General features: G+C 34.9%; 1 protein-coding gene and 1 non-coding gene across 6 annotated transcripts in view; both read left to right on the plus strand.

Annotated features, from left to right (window-relative positions):
• Positions 1–27,273, plus strand: part of EPHA7 (EPH receptor A7) — a 170,051-nt gene that overhangs the window by 27,166 nt on the left and 115,612 nt on the right. The window lies entirely within an intron of this gene.
• LOC119061548 (U1 spliceosomal RNA) lies at positions 24,816–24,980 on the plus strand. Its single transcript, XR_005084812.2, has one exon. It is a non-coding gene; the product is annotated as a U1 spliceosomal RNA (small nuclear RNA).

Genomic DNA, 27,273 nt, shown 5'->3' on the forward strand with positions numbered 1-27,273 from the left:
CTAGCTTTGTTTATGAGTTGTATTCACTATCTGCACATACAGATATTAAATTCAGTCAATGCATCAATTATTTTCAAAACAGTACTCCAACAAAGAGTAACTTCATAAGTTTTGTCGTTAGTAGTGATGGTGGTAGGGGGTGAACTAAATTAAGCTGATTTTCAAATATCTTGAATTGCATTACTTTTGTACAAAGAATCCTCCAGATAAATCAAATGGACACAAATATATACACACATACTCCAGAAATGATAGCAGCCTCCTGCGAGTATTTTTTCTAAATGATCTACTGCACAGTGTAGTCACTCCTTTATAAACATTTGTGAAAAGCTGCCAGGACTACAGATACAATTTTGCATATGGGTTTTACATTACGTTGTCACAATTTTCTTGATTTCTTCAGAAATAGAATTCAAAGAGTTTCCATGGTTGAAGAAAATAAGGAAGAGTTGGTGAAAAGCCAGTAGATTTTGCTTCATGGAATTACTAGTTAATGGATTCAGGTGTTTGAATCTAAACTGAAAAGGCCATTTGTACATTCTGATCTGCAGGAGTCAGATTAGATTAGTACCACTGAAACTGAAGAGTCATTTCATGCTGCTGTTAAGTCTCAGCCCCTTTGCCCTTAGAATTTACAGAGCTCAGTTCAGTTAAATCCTGGGAGCCCAGTGTAGGGTCGTTTAAATATGCGAGTCAGTGTATTCTGGTGTCATACAGGCTTCTGGTAACTTTCTAAAATTATCCTTTGTTAAATCATTTGAACCAGTGGTGTCATTCACAGGATTTCTTAGATTATTCTTAGAGGCATTATTTGGATTAGAAACTTCTTTGAGACTAGGAAAGTGCTAAACATCACTCATGTACTAATATAACAGTCATTAATTAACATTGCTCAACCTTTACTAGGTACTATATTTACATAAATACTAATTATATTTTAGATTTTAGGAACCAAACAATGTTTGAAATAATTGGGATTCCTAGATTCCTGCCAGAAAGCCACAATGGCTGAGGGCAGTAGTTTGGGGTAAAAAAAAAAGAAAGGCCACTAGAGAATTATTAAAGTTGACTAAACGAATCATGTCACCTCATTATAAATTATGATATTTGAGAACAGGTTTGAAAATGACTTTTGAAGATCTTTAAATTCAATCAGACGGTAGAATGAAAGCATCCTTTTCCAGAGTTGATTGTTATTATTGCCACATATTATTAAAAGAAATGAGATATTTTGTCCTAACTAGTATTGTGTGATTCATAAAGTAATGGATTGCTATAAATTATTCAATAAATAAGTTTATATAAAAGTTAAACCATGATTCCCAATAAAAATCTGTTGTGTTCATTTTCAAGGAAAAATTGACCTTTTAGATAAAAATTTATAATTTTACCATTTTGTTATTTATTTATTTTATTTTTTCCATTTAGTGTATTACCATTTAGTCCCCTTATATACCCCGTCCCCAGTAATCACCACGGACCTTACATGGGGATTATATGATATCAAATGGACACCTTTTCTAAAATCATAAGTTGTGACTTACTGTGTGACGGAGGACCTGACATGCCTATATTTTTAAATATGAAGGAAATTACTTTGCATTTACCCTCCTTTCCCCATAGTCTTTTCCTCGGTAGTGATTTTATATACTGTGTTAGAATATAAGTGTTACTTTTGTGTCTTGAAGAAACAGTTTATGGAAAAATCCAGTAAATGGGTCGTATGCAGTTTGCAATGCTTACTGACTGTTTTTCCTGTTTGAAAGGACAAAGAAAAAAATGGGAGAGGTTACTTGTACTGTAATCTATTGGAGAATGAACCCTCAGGTGAATAGGGCCTCTCGCTGAAATTCATGGGAGTTGTTTTTTCCTTTCTGTCAATCTGGAGGAAAAAATAAACCAGCATTTCCAATACTTGGGCTGACATTTCACAGGACAACTGAAAAAGTAGCCATTCCTTTGAGGGCATGGTTGATTTTATTTCTGATTCTTACTGTGGTACAGGGATCAAGGATTTCTGGCGATGTTTGACCTATGCTTGAGGTCAGGAGAAGTGGGTGATTTTCACTTTCTGTACCTGCACATCTCTGAAGCTGTGCGCAGATTGGAGTTTACTCTGGACTGCTTTGTCAGCATGGCTGTGGCTTCTTTTGACAGTTGTAAAAGAATCCTGAGATGGAAAGATTTGGGTGTAAAAATTACTTTTTCTGTAGAGTGGGAGACTATGATATTAATTTGTAAAAATTTAGGTTGAAACATATAATTTTGAAAAATTTTGATAGTGCCATTTTATATTGAAGAAAATTTCTCTAATGCTGATTTATGCTCCAAAGTATAATAATTATATTGGTTTTAAACGCAATCAGAATTTAAATCTTGGATTTTTAGTTTTCAGATTTTCTGTCTCTTAAGCCATGAGTTTAACTTTCATTATATTTTTAATTAGCTGGAAGTTAAATGAGGAAGAAACAGGTTAAAATAGTGGATTATTTTATTCTGTTGCTCTTTTTAGCTAGTTAAATAAATAACCAGTTTTCTCTTTTCTCCATTTCTCCCTCTCATCCTTCCACCTTTCCTTCTGTTATATATTTATATTCACAAATATGAATTGTTCATTAGTATATAGGTATATTCATAGATATATAGACAGTTTTCTCCGGTCCACAGGCTTTGCAGTAAATCCTCTCTTGTCCTCTGTATTTTTTTCTTTGTGACTGAGGAATTTGTTCCCTGAGTTCTGCCCTGTTCATGCTATTTCCCTTAGGCCCTCCTCTGTCTTGCTCTACCAAGCCATAAAAGTTGACATGTGAAGGTTGAGATGCTCTATTTTCTTCTTGGTAGCACTATATAATTAATTATGTCTCACCATTGGAATATCAGGAAGTATTTTCTAGTTCCCTGTATTGCCAAATGTCTCTTTTTGTTTATTCTTTAAACAGTGGTGTCATAGGAATAGTTTTTCAGGTGAAGATGACAGTGAAGTTTCCGTTCATGCTTTTATACCTGTCGTGACCTTTCTTGCCCTGAGAAAGAGATGCTCGTTTTAGAATCTCTGTGAACCTCTGGAGAGTTAGTACCTGGTATAAAATTCCAGAGGTTTTGTTCTCATTACACTGTAGTCATATCAAGGCTACAGTACTAGTAGGTAAGATTTAAATATCCGTTGACAGTTTAAGTGATTGCCAAAATTTAATGCGTTTTACTGAAAAGAAGTTGAAACTGTATAGGGATCTAACATATCAGCAGATTAGGAATTCATCAATGCTGAGTGGAGGGTAGATGATCAAAGTAGTACTGGCGTGAACAAAAATCCAGTACTAAAAACACTGTTGGGGAGAGGTGCTTGGAACATCAAAACAGTTTAGTTCAGCAAACACTTTTTGAGCACTTTTTGTTTATAGATTACTATGATAAATGTGTTAGTATGAGATAAATTTATATGAGTTTATAGATTGCCAAAACACTCTAAATTAATAATCTTAACAATCAAGCAGTAAATGTTGAACTACATTTGATAAATAAATTTCCACCTTATAATTTTTTTCCTATTGAAATGTCTAACCAACCCTGGCCAAACAGCTCAGTTGGCTAGAGCATTCTACCAGTACACCCAGGTTGCAGGATTGAACCCCTGTCAGGACACAATCCCTGTGCCCTGGTACAGGAATCAACCAATGAATGCATAAATATAAATAAGTGGCACAACAAGTTGATGTCTCTTTGCCTTTCTCCCTCTCTCCCTTCCCCTTTCTAAAATAAATACATAAAAACTTAAAATGTCTAACCAACAGAAAACTACAAAGAATAGCCTAAGAACACTAATGGTCTTCAGACTCTCCAGTCTTTAAAATATTGCCACATTTTTATTTGTTCCTCTTTCTTCATCCTTGTGCATGTATCATATATTTTTATACATCTTATATTTAGATATATTTTTCCTGGCTGAACCATTTAAAAGTAAGTAACTCTCACATACTCTAGAATTTTCCCAAAACAAAGACATTCTTCTGTATAAGAATAATGCTATATTTCAAATGCAAGAGCTTTATTTTTAATTATATTTTGTTGTTTATACTATTGCAGCTGTCCCAGTTTTCCCCCCTTTGTCTACCTCCACCGAGCACCCCTCCCCCGACACCTTTAGGCCATCCCCACACTGTTATCCATGTAGCTGGGTTCTGCATATAAGTGCTTTGGCTACTCTTCCCTATGCTGTACTTTACATCCCCATGAGTATTCTGTAACTACCAATTTGTTCTTATTAATCCCTTCACTTTTATCAGCAAAATGTTCTATGATTTCTATTTCTGTTCTACTTGTTTATTTTGTTTTTTTAATTCACTTCGTGATAGATATGTATTTATTGCCATTTTATTATTCATATTTTTTCTCTTTTTTAATTTATTTTTAGACAGAGGAGAGGGGTAGGAGAAAGAGAGGGTAACATCAGTGTGTGGTTGCCTCTTAAGTGCCCCCTACTGGCGATCTGGCCTACAACCCAGGCATGTGCCCTGATGGGGAATCAAACAGATGAACCTTTCAGTTCACAGGACAATAGTCAATTCACTAAGCCACACCAGCTAGGGCCTGACCTTCTTCTTAAGGGAGACCCTTTAACATTTCATAAAACACTGGTTTGGTGATGATGAACTTATTTAGCTTTTTCATGTCTGGGAAGCTCTTTATCATTCCTTCTATTTTAAACAATAGCTTTGCTAGGTACAGTGATCTTGGTTGTAAGTCCTCGCTTTTTATTACTTTGAATATTTTTTGCCAGTTCCTTCTAGCCTGCACGGTTTCTTTTAATAAATCAGCTGACTGTCTTAAGGGGTTTCTTTTGTAAGTAACTAACTGCTTTTTTCTTGCTACTTTTAATATTCTCTCTTTATATTTAACCTTTGACATTTTAATTATGATGTGTCTTACAGTGGGCCCTTTTTGGGTCCATATTGTTGGGACTCTTTGTGCTTCTTGGACTTGAATGTCTATTTTCTCCCCAAATTTAGGGAAGTTTTTTTAATTATTTTTCAAATGGGTTTCCAATTTCTTGCTCTCTCCCTTCTCCTTCTGGTACCCATATGAAGAGAATTTTGGTGTGCTTGAAGTTGTCCCAGAGGCTCTTCACTATCCTCATTTTTTAAATTCTTTTTTTCAACTTGCTGTTCTGATTGGTTATTTTTTGCTTCCTTATGTCTAAATCACTGATTTGATTCTTGGCTTCATGCATTCTTCTGTTGATTCCTTGTAAATTATTCTTTACTTTAATTAATGTGTCCTTTGTTTCTGACTGGATCTTTTTCATGCTGTTGAGGTCCCCACTAAGTTTCCTGAGCATCCTTATAACCAGTGATTTGAACTCTGCATCTGATAGATTGCTTTTCTCCATTTTGTTCAGTTCTTTTCCTAGAGTTTTATTCTGTTCTTTTATTTGGGCCATGCTTCTTTGTCTCCTCATTTTGGCAGCTGCCACATGTTTGTTGTTTGTATTAGGTGGAGAAATGACATCTGTCATGCTTGATACAGTGGTTTAATATAGTATGTGTCCTGTAGGGTCTAGTGGCACAACCTTCCTTATTACCCAAGCTGGCTACTGGAAGTGTGCCTTCTGTGAGTACACCCTATTCTTGTAGTTGAGCCTTGATTGCTATTGGCATGCCCAAGGTCAGCCATTGCCTGTGCTCTGCCCAGGGTCACAGAGCATTAGCCACAAAGTGGTCTGAAGATGGTTGCACCTTGTGTTGGGCTTGGAGGTGCACTGAAGAGGCCAAATTGTGAACCAAGTCTAGCATCTGCTAGTGCTGGGCCTGGGGGAACTTAATGAGAGGTACAGGGCTCCCCGAAGCCAGAATCTGTTTGTTTGAGAGAATTTAGGAAAATCTGAAGCATGGGCCAAGGCAAGCCATTCATACGAAAAAGCCACAGAAAGCTGCTTGGGTGGTTTGAATATTGGGTGGGGCAGGGCCTCATGGAATCACCAGGGTGGGGCAGACAGTGTAAGGAAGGTTGATGGAGTCTCAGATATAGCTCATGCCTGCTGACTCTGTGTGGGGAGGGCTCAAAAGTGAAACAGTGGCCTCTGCCTGCACTTCTCTCTGGGTATAAGCTGCCCCTTAGCTTTCACACTGATGCCAGACAATTCAAGTTCCTCCCTGTATATTTGTGGTGCCTTTCAATCTGCTTTCCCCATGCTGAAGCCCAGAGAGATGAGTAGGATTAAGTCTGTGAATGGACCCCTAAAAGGAACTGCCTGGGACTCTAGCAGTTTGTTTTCTACAGTCTCAATTTTCACTGGTTTTTATAGCCAGAAGTTATGGGGACTTCTCTTCTTGGCACTGAAACTGTGGGCTGGAGGACCTGGTATGGGGCTGGGATCGCTCGCTCCCAAGATATCCCTCCCAATTTTTATCTGCCACACATGGGTATGCGATAAGCTGGTTCCCCATCTCCACCCCTCCTACCAGTCTCCATGTGGTTTCTTCTCTAAATCTATTGTTGTAGAACTTCCATTCAGTGCAATTTCTGATGGGTCTGAAAAATGGTTGTTCTACAATTTAGTCATAATTTTGATGTGTTCGTACAATGGGGCAAGCTGCATTTACTTGTGCCACCATCTTGACTGGAAGTCTGAAATACAAGAACTTGAATATTTAGGTAAAAGTTTATCTAATAAAATGTTCATATGCTGATTTACTATTTGTCTCAAACTATCTCTTATAGCTGATATTTTGTCAATCCATGATACAATTAAAGATCTCACAATTGTTTGGTTATCATATTTCTCTTCTTTCATTTTAATCTAGAACTTTTCTTCAATGTTTTTTTCACTTTAAGTAATTTTTTTAAGAATCTAGATCGTTTATTTCTTAGACTAACACAGCATTGTAAATTTGATTGGTTATCTTATTATTATATTCAAGTTAAATTTTTCTCAGGGATACCAAAGGCAGAGATAGCATCATTGGTATGTGTTATTTCTGCTTCTATTACATCATGTTAACTTGTCCCCTTATTTGCGATACTAAGTTTGATGGTTTGGTTAAGGTTATGATATTGTAAGTTTACTGTTTTCCCTTTGTAATTAATCAATAATCTATGCAGTGATACTTAGGGATACTATACTTTTCCTATTCATTGACAGTCTTTCACTCACTGTTTTATTATCCATTGTTAGTAGCACATGAAATCATTTATTACATTGGTATTTCAAAATGTTGATTTTTCTGTATTTAGTAGTTTGTTTTATTCTGTAAGTAAGTTATTGTTCTTCCTAGTCCCAGTTAATTTTTCAATAGTGCCATGGACTCACAAATTTTAATAAAATAATTATTTTCAAAGTGACTTTCTAATTAAAGAAGAATGATTTCTACTTTAAAAAGAATCAAATTGAATGTGAGTTATATGCATTGACATCACTTCAGAATTTTTAAGATTGAAATTCTAGCCTACATCTCTCAGCCTTTGTTCATTTTTCCCTTTAAAGAGAAATTTAATGCATCTTTATTGTTATGCATACTTCATAATGAATGAAAAAGTACTTCATTTTCAGGAGACTTTTGAGAAATCTTTCACACTGGGAACATAGCCCAGTTAAAGTAATTAATCATCCTTGGAAATATTTCTTCTGGACTAGAGATACACTAAGGTGCATATCCAGAATCTCTCACTAAGTAGCTGTGTGAATGGACAATCTGCTGAATCTCTCAAATCCTTGGTCTCCTACATTCAAAATGGGAAACATTAACAGTATCTATTTCAAGAGATTTTGTGTACTAAATGATCTAACATACAGCACTTGCACATGGAAAGTAGAAGATAAATATACATAAAAATGAGATGATGCTCACCAAGCATTTAGTACATTGTCTTACACATGGTAAACAACTGATATGTCTTAGCTACAGTTTTTATTATTCTGAAAATTGTTCTCTGTACTTCTATTTTGCTAGAATAGGCTGGAAATTATGCAGAAGCCTTACTCATTCTACTTTCATAAAATCTCTTCGATCTATCCAATTTTTTTCTGTCCTATTGCCTCTATCTAATTTTGTGTCTTTGTGTTATCCACTTAGAGAGTATCAGTAGCCTCCTAGGTTTTTAATTTTTTATTTATGTTTTGTCTTACACCCTTCTAATATTTTTTTCTACTTACCCCTCCAAAGTAATTTTTTAAATGCAAATTCAGTTATGTTATGACTTTCTTTAAGCATATTTACTCAAGTAATTACCACGATAGTTCTTACCATCTTCTTCAGAATCTTTTCTTACTTGCTTCTGTTTATTTTTATACCTAGTACTTAGCTATACTGAAAATTGAGGAAACCTAAATGCTTTATTTTCCCTTGTGATCTTGAGATACTGTACTTTTCTGCCTTGACTATCATCTTTCTTTCAAAGTCTTATAATCTCATTATTCTGTACTCCCCTTCTCTTCTTCCTCCCACAGGTCCCCAGATAGGGGATTAGGCAGGTTTCCAAAGTGGGTAAGCTTTATCGTAATGTGCCTCATTAGCTATAGGTTGCTGCAAAATAATGGCATTTCTTTATATCCACTAAAACTAGCACCCTATCTGGCTCACCCTACCTACTCAGTAAGTAGAACAGAAAGTATTAAATATATAAATGTAGCTATTTAGTTAACTTCTATACAGCAGTGACCCAAATTACATTTCTTATTCAGTGTTTGGCTAATTGCCAGTTAACCATTAAGTACCAGCAAGCAATTTTGATGACGATAATGATGAAAATAGGGATTCTCTTCCAAGGCAAGAAAAAGATCCTTGGCTCTGAAAAAGGCAATGCCAACTTATGTGTTCGAGAATAGGAGACTAAAACTATTACAGGATACCTATCAAATGAGATCTCCTATGGACTGTCAAACATGTCATTAAATTATAATTGTTTACATGGGAAATTGTTAACAATATTAAGCTAAGTAAAGAAGCAGTGTACAAGGAGGTGTGATACCGCTGTTCGAAGAAGACTGGGAAATATACATACAATCGATAATGTGGATCCTCAGTGTCCAGTGCGCTGTAGGTTATATGTAGTCTTCTTTTGGTTATTTTACTTCGTGTTTTCTGCATTGACTGTGCACTATTATACACATATATGTGTGTGTACTGATACATCTTTCTATCTAATCTAGTTATAATTTTACAAAGCAATAAAAGGAGCATAGATATAACATGACGAAATTAATGATTCCTTGCTTTGTTTTTTACTCTCATTAACATAGGGAGCAAGTGCTGTTTTTGGTTGCTTTTTAAAAATATGGGATACCACTATAGTTAAATACAGTGCTTCTTATTTTCCAGGAATATTCTGATATTAATTAAGAAACACAATCTAGACAAATTTAGTAAATGCAGTATCATAAATGTAGGAGGAAAACAGGGACTTCGTGGGTTTTAAAAAGTAGGAACAATTTAACACTTTATTTCCTTCTGACTGCTGGATAACACAGAGTAGATTATTTAAACATACTAAAATACATAAAACTCGTGTGTGTGTATACACACGAGTGTATATGTTACACTTATAGATTTATAGATTTTTAGATTTTATAGTCTTTGAGTTGTAGCTGTTACTAATAAGCTATTATGTGTTTGCAGTCAGTTGCATTGTTTTGTGGCAATGAATATCGCTCATGGAGTTAGCTGTAAATGAGTAGCTTAAAATCAAAATAGGTTTTGTATATGAATTCCCCAAAGGTAAATCTCTTTGTGTGTGGGGGGTAGGAAAAATTGGCATATAATTGTATATTAATTCTGGAAAGAAAACCAAATTAACTATAAAATTAACTACTAAAAGTAAGTGAATATATTGGGACAATAATCTTTAGTGGCATGTTGAATCTTGCCACATTATGGATATTACATGAACATTTGTATTTGTCATGAAACTAATTTTGATTGTCTAATAGGACATATTCAAAATCTTTTGTTTCTTAGTTCCACTAACAATATAGTTTTTTAACTTTCATGCCATTCAGTTTGTTTGTTTTAAGGAATTAACACTTGTTTTCATAACAGACTACAGAAAATATTTTAGCAGGTAAATGTGAAGCATATGATAGAATATAATTTATGAGTTTTTAAGACATATAAATGTGTGGCCTCTAGCCTACTTAGTCCTCTATAATTTTGGTAGATCAGCTCTTTCTACTCAGATGCTCTGCAATAGATAACATTTGAGGATCTCGGTCTTAGATGCTTCTGCAGCACCCGGGAATTCATGATTAGCAGTCTGTGGAAAAGGCTGCCCAGCATTTATGTTTTCCCATATCAACGTCTGTTGCTCATGGTAAGAGTTGCATCAGGGAAACTTAAATGGACGATTTCTTCCCAAATTTGTATCCCCATCCATTAGTTGATAAAACAGAACAACAAAACAAAATTGTACTGAGCATCTATTCCGTGCACATTTGGTAGACTTTGTATTTTCATTAAAGTATGAATGTTTAAATGACTAGTTAAAACATAAGGCAGAAGTGATAAATTGTGTATGCACTTGTTTTCTAATTAAGTGAGAAGACAAATTTCAAATGGAGGCAAATAAAGGCTTGCAGGAGATGGTATGTACATGGAGTGTTAGTAGAGAGATATGAAATCAGACAAAGACACTTCCAGACCCAGTGAGTGCTGCGGGTAGAGGTGGGGCATGTATGGAATCACAGCCCTATTTGGTGATCAGATAACGGGTGGTGCATACAAAAAGTTTAAATAGTGATATAGCTAGAAAAATATGAGATACACTGGATTAAATCTTGGGCAGAGGACTTTCTATGTTATAGTCTTAAGGCATTTATACCACCATTTGCAGTTATGGAGAAATCATCAAGAAGTTTTAAGGGGGCATAAAGTCAAAGTTGTGCTGTAGTAGTAACTTGAAGGGAGATTGAAGACTGGATTAGAGGTGAGAGAAACCGAAAGCAACCACATGTTTGGGGTGACTCAGGGTAAAGACTGAATGAAGGCCCTGTTACTGAGAATGGGAAGGGGGGGATGTGTTACACATTAGGGGGCTAAAAACTAATGACTAGAAAAATAAGACATTAAGGATGAAACATGACTTTATCTTTTATTACTACCCTTTGCAAGCCCCCTTTACTTCAGTGAAACTGATGTAATTTGTCAACAGTTTCTAAATATAACCCTTACTTTTTGAATTTAATACTTTTATTGTATTTGTTTTATGTACCTGACACTCCTTTTTCTCCATATCTTCATAAAATATTCATTTATTGTGTGTCCCTCAAAAACTCATGTTAACTCCTCCAGGCAGCCCTCTCTGATTTTCACAGTCATACTAATCTCTCCTCTCTGAGAAGTCCAGAATATTTTATTTGTATATTTCTTGTGAAAAATAATTTATTGCCTAGGATATCGTATTTTAGTGGTGAAGAGCAACAGCTTTGTAGTCAAATTCATATTCTACTTCTTACTAGTGACCTTGAGCAAATTGCTTAATTGCACATAATCTCAGATTTCTTATCTTAAACTGGGGAATCATGGTAGAATCTATAGATTCTGAGTGCTACCCAATATTAAATTATATGATGCATATGTATTACTGAATGACATTCCCGAAACAAACATGTGCTTGCTAAATGTATTAGGTGCTGTGCGAGATGATGTGAATGACCTAAACTACATATGGAAATAGGGAACGAGACTCTCCCATCAAATAATGGGCCAGTCAAACTGAGCGTTCTTAATGATGGCTCTTAATATAGGATAAAGACTTTGGGTGCAGTGGACAAAAAAGAAAAAGTGGTTTCACACACCCACTTTTGCTGATGCCTCCTCCTTGGTCAGGTCAGAAAACCAGGTAGTTTGGGATTGTCCCTTGAAATGAATGTGGCTGGAGGCATGGCCGAGCTCACTGTCACTGATACCTCTCGAAAGTGACCTGGGTCCTTGTCAGAGGTATTTGTGAAAATAGTGGTTGTGGAAAAAGCTGGGAAGACAAGTCAGATCACTGAATTTTTTGGACTGTAAGACACACCATAAGAAGAAGCACCTAGGTTTTAGAGGAGGAAAATAGGAGAAATTTTTTGAAGCGAAAACTGTGGTAAAATATTTAATAACATAGGGTGTCACCCGCCCCACAGCGAGCCAGGTAAGCTGTATTCAGACTATAAGACGCACGTCCCTTTTTCTCCCAAATTGGCTGGGGGTGTGCATCTTATAGTCCGGAAAATACAGGTAAATTGTGGTGGGAGAATTTCTAAGGGGAACTGTATGGGTAAGCAGATCCCATCATCTAACAGCGCTGAGAGCAGAAACCAAGTTTAAGTGAGCCAAGGAGTGAATGGTAAAGTGAGAAAATGGCTGCAAAGAAAATAGACAGTTGTCGTGCAGGAAAGGGATCAGTGACAAAGTAAACTTGTTAGAAGAGTGGATAAAAATTTCTCTAATTACTTGCATGGTCCACATCAAAATGGTTTTACTCCCTCTGGAGGGGGTTATCATGTGAGGCAAAGGCTTGAGAGGTTGGTATTAAAGACTTCTTGCATCCGAAGTTTTCTAAACTGATTGATGTAATCTGGGCAGTTGACCTTATGATAAATGTTTTTTTATGTGATTCATAGTAATATTTGGAGCAATGTTTGCAAACATAGTTGGGGAAGTGATCATCTAGGGTTGGTTCTTGAAGGAGAGGAGCAAAAAAGCAGGATTAAAGTGGGAAAGGAACAAGATTCAAGGCTGAGGTCAAAGTGAAAAAGTTCGGAGCTCGTGACTGGAAAACAAAAAAAAAGTTCTAATTGGTGATGATGGCTTAAGTATGGCTGTGCCTATTGACAGAGGGCTATGCTATCAATCTGTCTCTCCAAAGATGGGGCAGAAAAATTGGGATGAGAGGATCACAGGCTCTAAGAAAAAGAAGAGAAAAAAAAGTAATCTGTTACAGAATTCCAGAATGTAATTATCTTTTCTCCTAACTTATTAGTTCATTGGTTTCAACAACCTTTGATATAAAGTTTCTAAGCTTTTTATTTTGTGATTTAATTCGTGATTAATTTACTAATGTTTATTAATTCTTCAGTTGTTAGAATTACTAAATACATGTGTTAATAATCACAATATCAAAAGAAGCAGCTTATCTGCCTTACAAAATAAATTAAGTTGAAAGGTTCTTGTTTTTAAGGGCATATTTTGAAATGAAAAGGATTTTGTATAATAGAAATCTTTTTGTTTGTTTCAGAGAGCGTAGTGAAACACAGTAATATCTTTTGTAAGGCATTTTGCATTAGATTTTACTTGTGTTTCCCACCACTTCTCTCCAGTTCCCAATTATGAAAATGAGATATGTATCAGTTATCTAGGTAATAACTTAAATAATGGCTTTCTTGTATGGCTTATTTTCCTTTTACCATAAAAGTTATCACCTTAGAATTTCCCCGATTTATAATTGTGTTGTCAAGGACGTCTCGTGTAACACTGAAAGTAAATGAATTTGCAAGTAGCAAATGGGATCCTTTAAAATGGATATACCTGTGATTGGAACAGTAACATTTTCTTCAGAAAAATCTACTACGTATTTTTTTCTAAAGAGGACTTCATAATTTTTAAACAGGATGCTTTCTGAAAATTTTCAGGGGGAATTGCTTAATGGTAACTGAAGCAAACAAAAAGCAAATGAAAAGGCAGTTACCTTCTGCAGAGTTTTTAATAGTTACAGTGAAAAATTTGGGCCACCTGCCATGCTGAATTTTATAAGTATGAATGATGTAGAGGCACTTGCCAATATAGTCATGAATAAGTGAAAAAAAGAGGGGTTTTATATACTAAGGCAAACCCTCAAATGTAGTTAATAAAAGACAAGGCTTTTCTTTACTGGGTGGAAAGTTATCTGCTATATAGAAAGGCCCTACTGAATGAAACATTTGTCCTCAAATTCCTTTTAATCTGCTGTGAGGTTCTGCCTGTTACCTCACTTGGAATAATGTGCCAATTTTGTAAGGATAAAGGGAATTTTATCCTTTTTTCTTTCCTTTAGCTTCTTGATGCAGCATTTCCTTGAATTTCACAGTACCTGCCTGTTTTTAGCAGCTCTGATTTCAGACTATCACTTTCCTGGACTCAAGTGTAAAAAGTGATATTCTCATCTCCTTGACGGAGAATATCCAAGAAATGCAATCCCAGTGAGAATCCTGCTTACTAATGGATATTTCTTTCTCCAGGCATCTTAAAGAATTCTGTTTCTGTTTCAACTCTTTCATACCTCCTGTTCTTTACAAAAACGGATTAAAATGTCTGGTATCCACCAAGGAATGCTTTTGAGGGAGCATATTGCTTTTCTATTATATATTGTAAGTGGTTATTGTTCACAGCTCACACCTTAATACTTTGAGTTAAAGTATTTTTTCTTTGCCCCTACAAAAATATTTACTTTGTCCCATGACTGTAGAACTGAAGTGCAAGAATTAGTAGAGGTGTAATAGGGTTTGACTTGTTTGGTGCCTTATGCTTTGCTTTCCAAAGTTAATTTGGTGTTGTTATAGATGGAAAAGTGTTAAAAGATTTTTGTAAATGTATTAGAGCTTGAAATCTGTTTTGTAACCGTGGCAAGGAACCCAAATTCTTTGCACTAAACAAGGGTACTTTAGTGAGTGTGGAGAAATATTAAAAACAAACAATAAAAATTTCTTTCAGCTTTAAACTCAGTTTTAAGCAAGTTGTTACTGTTAAATATATTGATTCTAACTCACCTCTATAAGTATTGGTAGAGAAGCTGGCTGGTAAAATTTCTGAAATTTCCAAATTTTAACACTTTGGTGTATGTCTGGGTTATTTAGTTACTGTAAATTGTGGGTGGCTTGTCATTGTGATTTCAGGACATCTTAGAAAGCCATTCCCCTTTGCTGTTATCTAGTGTAGTGATTACGGTGACACTCATTTTGTTGTTATCATTAATAGTTCCCCCTTCACTCTTGAAAGGGCCTTGGTTTGGATAATAAATTACACAGTCATCTTCCATATAAAGTGTGGAACACTTTTATACATTCTAAAGTAACCACTTTTAAAACGTATTTTTGTGTATTATAGCTTTTTAAAAGTATATACTTATTGTTATCTATCTTATCCAAAAATAAATGTATATATGAGTAACTGGTAGTTATGTCCACTAACAAAAGTAATTACATTTCCCTAAAATTAAGTTATTAAACAGTGACTCAGGACTTCATATTTCATGATAGCAAACTGATTAATTATAATGTTTTTGCAGTCAAAGTTAGAGCAGAAGATGTAAAGCACCTTATAGGATTACTTGTCAACCAGCTAAAAGGAAAGAAAAATTATGTTGTGGAGGAAGAGGCAATTCAACTTTTTTACTTCACTGGGGTTAATGTGCATTAAGAGTGAACTGGCATGAAGGCAAATTTGATTTTCATATTTCATTAAATATTTATGCTCTAGTCATAGTGCCAGCTAATCCACATGAAACATAATTTTAGCCTGGACAATGCTATTAGCTCTCTTCTTCCTGCATTACTTATATTAACATAAGTGTCTATTTATACTTTTATTCATTTAGTTATATTCAGTGTAATAAGAGTTTATGCTTTTATTTCTCTTTCTCTGTGGAATGGTTACTGAATATACATATACATTTATGAAATGATTAGAAAATTTTACTAGACAGTAATCGGGTGCCAGAGTGTGCAGTACACACCAAATAGCACAAGACTTCAGCCGAGGTCTGGATCTGGGAGAAACACACTACTCGGAACAGAAGTGGACTCAGAAACTGAGTGGGGTCCAGAGCCTATTTTTACTGCCTGGTAGCATCATGAGTTGGCCTGAATTACTTAGTCTTTTTGAGCCTCCACTTTCAGCATCTGTCAAATGAGAGGATTTTGCTTGCCTCACCTATCTCATTTGATGTTACAAGGATCCTCATTGCTATTGTAAATCAAACTGCATTGTATTCTAAGAGTATTTCAAAATCGAATCTGCTGGTATGAGCCGCACAATTGGAAAGTGTAAGAGACTGGAGACTATCTAGTGAAAATCTCTTGATTCTTCTAAGAGATTCTTCCTCCCAGATCCACTGAATGCTCTGTTCTCCATAAACACACTTTGTGTCCTGTTACATTTCACCATCATCTTTCGCTAGTATCACGGCTATAGCCTTCTAGTTTTCTGTCTGCTGCTGTTCTATTGTAGCTAGAGTGGTCCTTCTAAATGTGAGTCTTATCACAACACTCTGTTCTTAAAATCCTTCAATGGTTTCCTATTTCTCTTAGAGTAAAAAACTTCTTAGCCCCCACCCCTGCCTTCTCTTCCAGCTTCAACACGTGTTTCTCTTCCGCATTCCAGCACACTGACATTCTGTCATTGTCTCAAATATGCCATAATATTTTTCTCTTTGCTCTTCCTTTGCCTGTGAATAATTTTTTTCCACCCATTGTTAAAAATGTTCCTTAATTATTGTGCAGGTTTCACTTATATGAGAAGAAATACCACCTACGGTGTTCCTACAGTGAGCCCCTTTCCTATCACCTTTCGGTCCATTACACTTGCTTGTTTAATAATTGACCTTCTACTAGACTGAGAACTTTGTCAGGACAGTGTCTGTCATTCTTCCCAGAATGCCTATCATTCTTCTTGTATGAGTTCATAAGAAGTATTCAATACATTTGTTGAATGAATGAATAAATGAATGACTATAGCTGGGGTGTCAAACTCATTTTCACTGTCAGGCTGATGGGGGCCACATCAGCCTCACAGTTGCCTTCAAAGGGCTGAATGTAATTTAGGACTGTAAATGTAACTATCCTTAACAGCTAAGCAAGAGCTCGGCGCTGCTGCCTGGTAGAAACAAGGTAGAGGGCTGGATTTGGCCCATGGACCTTGTGTTTGCCACCTGGGGATTACAGGAAGGTAGTACAGCAAATGGGAAGATCCGAGATAAACATTACGTTACTGTAATGATAGTGTCAAAAGAGTAATGAACAAGAATTAACTTACTATGAAAGTTAGAGGAAAGAAGACACTTCAAGCTTCATCCTTCTGAAGGAATGGCAGGTTCAGGGGTTTTCTACCCACTTTTGAATTTGAGGTATGATGAGCTTTATAAGTGGAAACATCTTACAGATAACTGGACATTTGAAAGAGGAGACACTGATATAAGAGAAGTGATACTGGTGATAACAATAGTTCTGTCAACTTGAATCTTTATAGCACTATTTTTGGCTTTTTAAAACTTTATTTTCCATAGAAATTTCAAATAAGATTAATTTCTCAGCAAATCATCTAGTGCTTTAACTGGAGAAATATGGAGAAGAACTGAGCTTATGAAAGATAAAACTAACTTTTGTAGCATAGTTATGTTCTCTTTTTACTTAAGTTTAGAAAAACATCTAGCCATAATAATTTTTATTTTACTTAGTTAGGAAGCGCTTATTAGCAAGGAGATGACTAGGACTCAGAAATAAAATGGACAGATATTTGTTTGTGGTGAGTGAAGCAGGGTTCCTCAGCAGTAGCACTGTTGACGTTTTGTGGCAGTTAACTCTTCCTCGTGGAGAGCCCTGTAAGAGGCTTAGCAGTGTCTCTGCTGTCTGCCTACTAGATGCCAGTCACATCAACCCGCCTTATACTTAACATATGCAAAATGTCTGCTATCTGTGAAGTATTTCTTGGGACCAAAATACCCTCACTTGAAAAATAGTGCACTATAGAATTAAAAATTATATCCTTTGTCACTGATGGGAAAAACCATGTTATATATTGGAGCCTTGTAATTCCCATGTAAGTTATTCCTAGATCTTAATTTGGTCACTACTAATAAAAGTAAAGGGCCAATGTGAGTCCTCTCAAGTATTCCTGGGAATGGAGCAGTCAGGACTCCTGGCTACTTGTTTCAGAAAGCAAAGATTTCTGAGGAGTAGAATTGATTATGGGACCTGAGAAAAGGATGAGCAATTAATTTGCATTTTGAGGATCTGCCTCAATGAGTGCATGACTCTGCCTGCACCTTTTACTTGGGGCTCAGGATTAAAGGGTTGAAGGCATTTAACTTACATTTCCCCAAAGGCAAGCCTTTACTTATAGGGCGTGCCTTCTTTATTTTTGTTCATATGCATGGATATGGAAGACAGTGAACATTTATCTTATAATGGAAGGACGGGATTTTCAAAAATAAAATAGCCACATATTCCTATAGGTGGGAGAAACAGTTTTTGGCCTTCTCATATATTATTATCATTTGCTTTCTCAAAGGATTCATGTCAGTTGTTTGGCTGCGGACTACCAGTGTTGTATTAATATATGAAAATGAGACCACAGTTTTTCACTTAGTTATTGCTAGCGATGGTATAACATGCTTCTAAAGTATGTCCTCTCTCTCTCTCTTGCTTCTTATCTTTAGACTTGTTAGTAATTATGAGAAGGCCCTAACTTCTTCTCTGTAACTTGTTTCAAATCCACATGTTATAAATCTCTTATAATGAAGGCTCTGTGGGTAGACAGGCTACGGGAAATAATGACAGAATAATCCCTAATAGTACTGTGATTTTTTTCCATTTTGTGGTCAGAAAGGGAGAGAATAGTAGCTTTCATTTTTCTTCGGAGTCTTTAGAAAAAATCATCAGACATTGCAAATATGGATAGAAAGCAGATTGATATTAAAATGTATATGGAGTATTACATCACTATTAAGGGTAACAAAGAAAAAGCATGAACTGACTGGAACAAAAGTTGTATTACCATAGAAATCTGTTCTTTTTTATACTACTCCCCTCCTTTCAAACCTCTGAGATTTTATCAGTCTTTCTCATGTTGCTTTATTTTGTCATTAAGTGACAGATTGAACAGATTGAAATGCATTTGGCACAATTTCTGTTAGAGTATAAGGTAGAGTAGTAGCTGTACCTAAATAACAAACTAAATGAAGCAAGTTTATCCCGAACAAAAACAACAGAAAGGAAAATAGGTTATTTTCAAATGAAGATTTTGTTTAAATTATGTTATTTTAAATAATTCAATATACGTGGTATTTTTAGTTGTAGAAACTATTAAGGAATTCATAAGCTGAAACTTTCCGACATTTAGCTACATAACTTACATATTCATGCAGTTAAACAAATTATTTGAAAAAATGTTGGAGAATATTCAGAAGTTTTTGTATGTTTTAGTGGAAAGAAAATTATCTTAATTTTTAAGTAGTGTTCTTTATGTTAACATAATAATGATATACTGACTGCATGTGTAAAATACTTAGTATGTGCTAGACACTGTTATAAGTCCATTAATTTAGTCCATAGAACAATCTACTAGGGAAAAAAAGCTATCATTATTTTTAGTCAGCTTCTTATGACGTGTGTTTGGAAAATGTCCAGCCATTGTTACTATAACAAGAACAGTTAGCATGACATCAGTGTAACATGGCTGCCAAGGAGAGTGGACTGGAAAGCTCATGTGTGAACAATGGCGACCTCACTACTAGTTAGTAGGGGCAGTAGATGCTGTTGAGTGAGCATGTGTGCTGTGTGGCCATCACATTCAAAATGACTGAGTGAGTAGAGCAGTGGATCTGAATCACATTTTACATTAAGCTTGAACGTTCCTCTGAGAAAACTATTTGGATGATTCAGTAGGCCACAGCTATTGGCAACTGGTGATTGGCAGCTTCTTCATGACCATGTGCCCACTCATGCATCACCTCTCTTGCAGAGTTTTTTGGTGAAACTTAAAATCACTCAAGTGACTCAGTCCCCCTTCAGCCCAGATTTGGTGTCCTGTGACTGCTGGCTTTCCCAATATTAACATCACCTTTATAAAGGAAGATATTTCAGACTGTTGGCGAGACTCAGAAAAATATGACGAGGCAGCTCATGGTGAATGGGAGAACTATGTGAGGTCCCAAGATGCTTACTTTGAAGAAACATATACAATGTTTCTTCTATCTTCAATAAATGTCTCTATTTTTCACAGTGCACGGCTAGAGACTTTCTGCACAGATCTTTATAGTGGTCTAGTGGTAGGTCTAGCATTTGATCTAGGACTTGAACTCAAGGTGTTTGGCTCTACAGCCTGAATTCTTAGAGACTATTCTCTACTATTCTATAAACTTTTACTTAATCATCTGAATATATTCGCACATATAAGTTTCTTCTATGTTAGCAATTAAAATTGAGATCTACATAAATATACATAGACACCAACATTCTGGGCGGTATTAAAGACTTGCTTAGTGAGGTATGACACTCAGGTGGAAGACTTTAAAGGACCATACTCTCATGAAAGATAAGGGAACTATAATTAACACGTTTATTTAATTGGAAAAATATGGTAACTATCTTAAAAGATTGTAATAGGAGTGTAATATCCCCAATGTTGCATCTATAGGGATATAAAGATATAAGTGTAGGTATACAGACAGAGACATATATAAATACAGATACAGACAGAGATACAGATATTGATGTAGACATAAACTGTATCTATAGTACTTACTTACAGGAGTGGAAAGAGAGAGGAGGGATCCAGTTGCCTAAACCGGAGATCAGACATGGCTTCACTAAGGATGTGTGGTGGAAATTTTAGCAAGTGCATTTGTCGTGAATCTTTTTCAGGAAGGTCAGCCCCACATAACTTAATCCTTGGCATGAATTCTTCTAAATTTGAGCCTGACTCTAAAAAAATTATCTACTCAAATACCTTCTGTGAGACTCCATGTTATTTTTGTGCTTTCTTTTGGTGTATAATTTAATGTTCTACAGACTGCATGTTATTTGGGGTTATAATCAACACTGTCTAATTTATATTATAAGAGAAGGATTTTGTTTTGGGAAAATCTAAGAACTTCAAACTTTATATTGACATTGTGACTAGAACTGTTTCTCTAATAACTATAGCTTGAAAAGATATACCCTTTAAGCCTCTTACTTAAAGGAACATTAATTTGAACTACAAAATAATTCTGTTAAAATGGCAAAAGGGATATTCACATTATTCTAAGGTTAGAAGTATTCCCTTTTGTATTGTTGACATTTGGTAAAGATGTCCCTTGTTCTTTTCATGCTGTAGGTGTTGTGTTCATTATGGCAAAGTGAAATGAAAGCACATGAGTATTTTCAAGTCTCAGATAACTCGTTTTCCTGTTTGTATGCATCCTCTTACAAAAGTGTGTTTCTCACAAGTTCTTATATAATGCTAGATTATCCCTATTACATCGGACTAAGCCAATCACACCTTGGATTTTTAGACATACTATTTTTTAGACATACTATTTTTTAGACATATATTCAACTAGTATTCTTATCAATCTTTTGTTGAACATGTACACCAAAGGGTAATTTAACTTACATGTTAAAAAATAAATCTATTATGAAAATATCACCCGACTCATTCCACTGGGACAGTGTGTGATTTGGGACAGTGTGTGATCTGGGACAGTATATGTTCACAACTGTCTATCTACTTTTCTTCTGGACACTCTTCACCATTTCATTTGGGGCAATCTTTGAACTGTTTTTCCCCTTACTAATTATCTGTTTTATGATTAGTATAAATTTATATTTTCAAAACTTTTGGTAGGTTTTGAGGTGATTTGATTATAATTAATTAGGATGACTTTATATATTTTCAGCTTTCTACACAAAATATTATATTACAGCACCATTGGTGTAGAAATAGAATCAATCATTATATTCTAGAGAATTTTCATCAAATTGTTTTTGGAAATGTTCACATTACATTATTATCCATTACCTTGAGAATGCAGTATTTAACTTCTGTATTTCTTAGTTGTTTCAGATTGAGATATGCAGGAGTATATATTGATACTTTGTATTGCTTTTCTGAGCTCACATTTAATGAAAGGTGCTTTATGTTTTTTCATCCAATTTTCCTGTTAGGTTTAAATTTCAACTTAAAAAAAGTGAAATAATACATATGCTTATAAATAGGCTTTAACACTTAGTTTTTTCATGCTTCCTACTCCATAGGTTATAAGCTAAATGAATTAATTTATCATAACAACATATGAAATTCGGAAAACAAAAATGTACAGGCAAGGTGTGTGGAAAAATATATGTATGTAGTTGTGTTCATAATAAAAAATAAAATATACAATAACCCACTGTATTAAAATGAGTTTTTCGTTTGCTCCACAATAATTGTTTTTAAAATTTGAAAGAGAGCCAGTAAGAAATAAATTGAAATCATTTTTCATAATGTAAGGCATCAGTGATATTTCTGTGTTTTCCAATATAAGTGATAATTAGAAGTATTTATTTTAATAGTGGCCTGTCTCGCTCCAAATTACTACCAGAAATACAAGAACTTGTATACATTCTAGAATATAGCAACTCTGGATTATCTAAAACTAGAATATTGTTATTTTTCAGCTTAGAGAATGAGTTAATTATTATTAAAGAGCTAAACCACACATATTTTTCACATCTAACATAGCTACTTTTTCTAGACTTTACTAAAACTGTATTAAAAGATTCTAGTAGTACTTGCATTATCTGTTTGCAAAATGCTATGGATGCAAAATGTATAAGATATAGCTATAGCTGTGACAGATTATATTCTTGGTGTGGAAATAAAAGTTAGCAGTCAACTGATATTCTATTATAAGGAGTAGGAAGTGTGGAAATGCACTTACAGCACTTTACTATTTTATATCTCTAATGAATGTTTATCTTATATATAATGAATATATACACATGAGCATGCATTTCTATATTTGTTTGCTTTTACGTGCATGTGTGGCTACCTTCTTTTTTTTGAATAATCAGTTGAGCTCAGCAGCATCATTTGTTGTTATGGATTTATTCTTCCTGTTATTTTCTTTTATTTCTGAAAGTTAAGGATTGGGTCAATCTTATCATTGTTCCAATGCATCTTTTGTAAATGTCATGCTTCAGGGTAAAGTGATTTCTTTATGATCTTCAGAAAATTTTCTACTGGCATAACAGAAATGATTATTTATCTCCCTAAATGTTCAAATGGCTTTAAACTGCTTTAGGGTTATTTGCTTCACAAGGCTTAGTATTGATCCAGATTTTATAACTGACTAAATAAGGAAAAATAGTCTTTACAAAATAGCTAGAAAGATTGCTTTAACTGGTGATTTTGTTTTAATCATTTTGAAATTATTGCAGAAAACTGATGGGGAAAAGGCCTGTCTGAAACTGCTTGAAATGAAAGGACTGCTCTTTAATAAATTAAGATGAAAAAATAGAAGAAAAAAGAAACAAGATGGAATTAATTTTTTATGTTGGCTATGGATTTTAAAGACTTTTCTAAATATACAGATTTAAGTATATTATAGAAGAAAAACCTGTTATTGATGAATCACTCAAAAATACTCTAATTTTAATTCTTTGAATTGAACTAAAATATATTCACTTTATTAAACACAATAAAATCTCAAACATTTGTATTTATGTTTCTTGTCTAGCTGAAATTCTTTTTAAAAATATTTTATTTATTTATTTTTAGAGAGAGGGGAAAGGAGGGAGAGAGAAGGGGAGAAAAACATCAATGCCTGGCAGCTTCTCATGTGCCCCTCACTGGGGACCTGGCCTGCAACCCAGGCATGTGTCCTGACTTGGAATTGAACTGGTGAGCCTTTGGTTTTCAGGGCAGTACTTGGTCTACTGAGCCACACCAGCCAGGGCTAGCTGAAGTTCTTTCCATTTGAAGTAACCTGACCTTGTGGAATATTCTGATAGTGCCAGATGCACTATTAGTCTCATTGAGAACAACATGCCAAGAACTGCCACAAATAGGTCTCCAGTTTAACTATAATCGGTCAGTCATATGACCCTACACACATTTCCTGCACATCTACTTGCGCTGAATAGTTTTCTCATTTCCCATTGATGAGACACCACAGCTTGGCAGGAAAGGTGACTTTAGAATCTCTATTAACCACTGCACTAGGAGATAATTAAACACATTCTAAAAGATACAAATTAGGGCACAATATTTATAATTTATATAAGTAATTGTTATGAAATATCAGAATCTTAATTAGCTGAAGGACATAATCAAATGCTTTTACATACCACTTGATGCTAGGTCAAGGAGTATGGGATTTAGATATCATTATATCTGTCTTTTAGCAGATCTATCTTTGGTCTACTGTCTGCCAGTGCAAAGAATAGGCAAACAATAATTATTTAATTAGGGAATGAGTAATTTGGCTATATTTGCTTAAGAATTCGTGTTTCTTGTATACATATACATCTGGAAATGGCAAAGTGACTCAGTGTTTATCAGAACAGATACTATAGTGAGAACTTGGCATGGAAAATCACTTTGTGAAAGACTCACAGTAGTTATTTATTGAGTGCATATTCTCCACTAGGCACTGTGCTAAGTTCTTCACATGAATCTGTGCTTTAGTTCACAACAATCTTATGAGGTCATCTTATTATAAGGTTTCCCTGTTTTAAATATGGGAAAACGGGGCTCAGAGAACAGAAGCAAATTTACAAAAGTTATGTAGCTACTTCATGCTGGAGGGGAAGCCAAACTGATCATTTATATAAGGACAAGTTGTATTGCTGTTTAAGAACTTGGCTGTTGCAGCTTCTTGTTCCTGATGACATGACCTGAAGGAAATCTTTTAGAAAAATAAAATAACGCTGTCAAAAATAAGCCACATTTTTGTTAGTTACTACAAATAAGTAATGAAATGTTTGAGTTTGGTCACTTATCTTCTCCTAATTTAAGTGTTTTTATCCATGATAACCCCATAACTATATTACTTTGCTATAAACTTGAATTAGATTTAAGATTGCTATATATACATGTGTCTATGTTTATGTGTGTGTGTGTGTGTGTTTAATACTTACCTGGCCAGAGGAGTTACCATGATCACGAAAATGATTTGCCCAGGGTGAGGCTTATCCATTGCACTCTGGGTGGGCTGACCCCTGCAATTTCTCCAAATGTGGGAAACTTGAACGGCATAATTTGTGGTTGTTGGGGAGCAGTTCACACTCTCACCTGGCAACTAAAAAATTAATACATTTTAGTTGTTTTCCATCAGAGTTACTAAATTCTGAAATTTCACAGATAATTATTTTTTTTTAGTCTGTAGTTGGATATCTCAGAATGGACATATGAGAACAATATTGTGTGAGATCCAGAAGGGTCTAATTTTATTTTGAAATCGTTCCTTTTATGGGAGTTGATTTTGAAGTAATTTATTTAACTTCCAAACTTCATTTCTAGATCCTTATTTGCGAGAATCCAAGTGGATGCGCACATCTCTGGGAGCACAGGCTGGGCTTGGCCGCAGTGGGACAGAGAGGGTTAGAGGTGGATTGGGAGGGGGAGGGTCCCTGTCAGGGATGGCCTTTGAGAACCTTTCTCACTCTTGCAGGGGCACCACTAAAAGACTAGGGGCTGATGGTTTGTATGTGGGGATTTGGGGGTATGGTAATGGTGGTAGAAACATGTGTTTTTATAGTATTACTTTAAAGACAATTATATGGGAGTTTGAACAGCTAGATGATGGATTACAAATAGAAATATAAAAATGGCTAGTAAGTCTGTAGCACTCAATCATTAATAACAAGGAAACAAAGACGTGGAAGCCCAGGAATGTGAAGCAGATTTGTCCAAATTGCATGGCAGTAAGTGCTGGAGCAGATCTGAACACAGATCATTTCAGTGAAAATCCAGTTCGCTCTTGCTGCAACACAGTACCTCCTTAATATAGTCTAATATTTATACAATAGAATAAGAATACAAAAAAGGTTTTGAATGTTCTAACATGACATCGTTATACCTTTTAAATCAGTTTTGCAATGTCACTAGAATAAGGGTGATATCCTGATAAAATAGAGAGTATTTTAATGTCAGACCTCAGCAGAATTCTTAACATATTCCGAATTGGTAATTTAATAAAGGAGAAAACACTGTGTTTACATAATGCTTTATTTTCTTTTACAGTCTAAGTCTTAAAAATAACACCTGTAAAAGCTTCTTATTTTATATTTGTTTCTTTCCCACTACATACTGTCGATAGAAGTACTAAATTAAATAACACAAATAAATAACACTTTATTTTTAGTTTTAAAGACCCCCTAATTATGTCAGTACTTGAGCACCTGTCATCACAAACTTTATATTGTGCATAGTTTCTTTTCTAAATTCTTACAGGTTAGTTGGACAGCACTTTGGACGGTGCCTCACAAGCTGTAATAAACTCATTACATCATGCTGTTTTCATCCTCCCTGCCCGCTGTTCATTCTCAATATGAGAAATCCTAGCACATCAATGACAAGAGGTCTGGCTTTCAGACAGCCTTTTGTAATTATTCCCACTGAGGCACAGTCAATAGGATTAAAATACGGAATCTGGATCTGTCTGTCCCAGATGAGGTCAGTACTTTGAGCAGTGGGAGTACAATTTTGACAAGCTGTGTTTCCCCCTTTGCATTATAGAAGCACAGACATCAATATGACACCAATATTCAAAAGCTCCTATGGAAACAACCCACTTTCTCTGAATTAAGTAAAATGTCCATCTGTGATAAATAAAAATAACAGCGTGTATTAGAATCTCTAACTACATATGCATAGATTCTACAATAATATTAAAGCCTGGGCACTTTCAATTACAGAAGAATCCACTTATACTTCATAATTAATAAACTTTTTGCAGCTGCATAACTGTGGCCGGAAACATCTGCAAAGCCTCATATTTTACACACAGACACATACACATAATTCCTTCAGAAAAAGTTCAATTGTTGCTTAAAATCACAGGTCTGGAAACTGTAAAACCTAAAGAAGCTGAATCTAGTTTATTCAGTTAGCCCATGGAAGGAGAATTGAGGGTTAGGAAGGAAGGAAACCAGCCTTTGCCTGGCAAAATGCTGTGAATAAAAAATAAAAAATATTTAAGATCTATTTAGATATTTACTCAAAACTCACATTATCTATAATGCATCAAAAATCTCTCCTAAATGCAAGTGTGGTGTTGATAAGTATCTATTTCTTTTAAGTTGTAAAATTACATAGATAAAATTGCTACTTGTCAGATAAAATATATATTGTTATTTATGTGACTCTAAAATTAACAAATAGGTAAGAAGAATATATTGATCATAGATGTTCAGAATTTTAAAGTAATTCATAGTTAATTTATTTTACCTAAATACAGCTTTATGAAAACAGATGAATATAGAATGTGTGTTAGAGAAGCAAAGTAATATATAATCAAAAGATAAAACTTGCTACTATTTATTTGCTTACTTAAATGTTAAATTTGATGTTACATTATTAATGGATT

This window comes from Artibeus jamaicensis, unplaced genomic scaffold, assembly GCF_021234435.1.
Source record: "Artibeus jamaicensis isolate MK-2021 breed Jamaican fruit bat unplaced genomic scaffold, CSHL_Jam_final contig_387, whole genome shotgun sequence".
NCBI lineage: Eukaryota > Metazoa > Chordata > Mammalia > Chiroptera > Phyllostomidae > Artibeus > Artibeus jamaicensis.